Source organism: Brachyistius frenatus, unplaced genomic scaffold, assembly GCF_029030835.1.
Source record: "Brachyistius frenatus isolate BFR_SWC_R1_liver_20210118 unplaced genomic scaffold, ASM2903083v1 Contig_13, whole genome shotgun sequence".
NCBI lineage: Eukaryota > Metazoa > Chordata > Actinopteri > Embiotocidae > Brachyistius > Brachyistius frenatus.
The window spans coordinates 3,213,779-3,217,127 of record NW_027210612.1 but is presented as its reverse complement, the minus strand read 5'-3'; positions in this window follow the sequence as shown (position 1 = coordinate 3,217,127).

Here is a 3,349-nt window from a genome sequence, read left to right as displayed (position 1 = left end):
ATAAAACTTGAGTGGAAGTGACATGATTATCAACGAATGTAACATGAATCTACTCAATTCTTACATGTAATTTATCAAATATTTATGAACAATCAGGCATATTAGAAGTAAAAGAAGTCATTTCTTATTCAACTATATTTAGCAAATGCATAAATAAAATCAATTCCAGAGTATCTTGTAATAATCCAACCACGAAATATTTTCTTGGCAACTTTGTTCATAGCAAATGTTTTTTTTTTTCCCCTCAGCAACATTTGACCGAAAATCACATTCATGAGAATTTCAGCATAAACACGACTCCAATATATGAAGGATCTTCTTCGCATCACAGAGAAAAGTGGTGACATGATCACAGAAATTGGCTACCACAGGACATCATGCCAGGTATGTTGACATAACAGCTGTGACAAAAATAACTAGTTTCGTCTGGTATAGACTCTTACAATAGTGCCACGGATGACCTTGAAATGCTTGAAGGAAATTAATGATGAGCTAAACTTTTGAAGGCATTACTAAGATAAGATCCAATCATTTTCCAGTTAAGATGGAGGTCTAAAACTCAATCCAACAGAGCGATAGGGAAAAAAAAGAAGTGAATCTCTTTCGAGAAGAAACTGAAATATTAGTGTTTCATTGAAGTATCATTACTGACAAAATGTAATCTAATATGCTATAACTGGCTCTGAAACTAAAAGGGGACCAAAAAGAGCAATGCGAGTCAAGATTTTTCAGAGGACATTTTACAGAGGAAAGCATTTGTACTCATACCTGTGACTTGTCAGAAACACTGGCATCAAATTTGAGCATGCCTTCAAAACATGTAACCAATCACACACCTTTGAAAAGTTGATATGTGTCACGCATACCCGCAGTAGAGGGAGGATCATCTGATGGCAGTGGCAGAGATAGTCTGAGACAAATGAGTTGCTTCATGTCAGGAAAAAAGAAACCACGAGATGAGCGTTCTGTTTTTTTCTTGAGCTGCTTTCATTTCGGGAACAACATGAGCATGCACCACCAGTGTTTGACTCTGCTGCTGTTACTTATCACAGAGCCCAACAGTTTGTAAATAAATCAAAGCTCCTCTCTTGGGGCTACGGGGCTACGCTGTTTGTATTCAGGAGTCTCTGCAGTGTGCCTTTCTTGTGTTCTGCTCTTGTCAACCGAGCACTCGCCGAGACGTTTGCTTTGGGCATTTACATCACCAGCTCCTTCGATGGAAACGCACAGATAGGAGGAAAAATGTCAAGCAGGAACCCCCCCCCCCTCCACCTCCCTATTCACTAGCTGGACCGCTCTTGACACCCTGCACCTCCTAACCAGAGCTCAGTGCCTCCCTCGCTCACCACAGGAGCAAAGAAAGGCTCTGATTTAAGTGGGAAAGCCCCAACTGGGGTCTTACATTATGTGAGAAGGAGGACAAGGTGCTGTCAGACCAAATTCCCAAATACTTGAAGAAGCTGTCTCAGGCTCGAAGCAATTAACTGTTGTTGTCGTTGAGATGGAGCCAACTGGGATGCACTGCTTCCTTAATTATAGATATATTTTTTATTCTTTATTGAGATTATCATTACTGGTGGCACAATCCTCAGCCTTTATCTTCTATAGTTTTTACTGCATATTATGATCAGCCTCAAAGTAAGCTAATGGTTTTTGAGAATACAGTAATATCCTTCTGCAGCACCATGAAGACAAAAATAACTCCTTTCTTCAAACAATTATGCCTCAATCATCCCAAACAATGCCAATGGATTTAGACATGTTCACTCAGGAGAACACGAGGCACTTTTCCAAACACTAGCACTCTGGCTTAGCCTGTTGTTGAACTCTGCAAAAAGCTCTCAATTTTATCGGCCACTTTACACATGCCCTCAAACTCCGCTCATTTAATAAGAGGCCTTACCTTCACAATGCTTGCACGAACACAGACTCGTACATACACTCCCCTCCACGCTGCACCACCGACTGCCAAAGCCAGCTAGTTTGAGGAGCCAAAATATCTCCTGAGGTGACTCCAAACTTAAATTACCCCAGGAACAAAGGCATATGGATATCTAAGACAGCAACTCACTGAGTGATGCGCTGCCTCACAATCCCTGTAAGGCAATTACTGCTTCTCCAAAGAATTAGGAGGCAAAGGTAAAGAAAGGAAAGCGAAGTTTATTAGAATGGGAAGCATTAAAGGCATAGCCCCTCCTGTGTTCATCATTTTCTTGTCCTGCGGTTCTCCAAAACTGGCTGAAGCCCAGGCTCAAAGAAGACATAGCAGTATCAAACACATGACTTACGACCGCACAGCACTGCCCGCCAAAGAGATCATCGCTTTCATTTTTCAGTTAAATTGATTCCCTGACCCTGCAAACATACTTTCAGGATTAGGAATCAAGCTTCTATCCGCCTTACATTCATAGTTATAGATTAAAAACAATAACTGTATGATGGAGAAAATTCCAGAGTTGGAGCTCTGCCAAAATTAAATCAATTGTTCTCTGGCCTAAGACCTATCAGTCCAGCAACTATCATGTAAATCCATTTGTACAGTTTCAGGAATCTGGTTATAATAGCAATAATACAAGGCAAAGACATAACCTTGTTAGTGCAGGTATTGTGAGAGTTGATTTGAGATAAATACTTAACACTTGCTGAGAAACTTTCTCTATTTTCTAGGTCAGCGGATGGTTTTTACCATTGGCTTTTGAAACGCAATTATATTCTAGTTATTTCCAGTAGAATAACAAGGGGACATGTCATTAAAAGTTAGTTTCACTGACTTTTAATGACTGCGATCATGATGTGGATGATCATGCCTCTGAGAGGTGTAATACTTTGATATGCCATATAAATCGTCTGTAAAAGTGATGTAAGAACTTTCTAATGTAAAACAATGTCAAGAACTAATTTAATGTTAGGAGGTATAAAGCAGCTTTTCTCACAGGTGGCGTAATTTGTTACCTTTTTTATTTTCCCCAGATTACTCAGTTATTTGTTTGATCTTCCTGGGCTTTTTCAAAGGAACAAAAGTATTTGTGATCTTAAATTCCACGTAGTGTTATTCACATTAAACACCCGGTCATTTGGATTCAGATCTCAGAGATCAAAAACTGTTTTCAATGAGTTTTCTGCAAATAGAAACATAATATTTTCAATTTGTTTGCAACACAGAGTCCTCTCAACTCGCACGATTTGAATAAACACATCTACAGAAAAACAAAAAACATCAATGCATTTGTCACGTGGTTATTTTCTCTCAAAAATCAGAGGAAGAAGTTCCAACTATTCAGCCAAACTGGCAGTGCATGTCGAGCTTGTGACTGAACATGATCCCTGGGTGGCCCTTCATGTGATTATC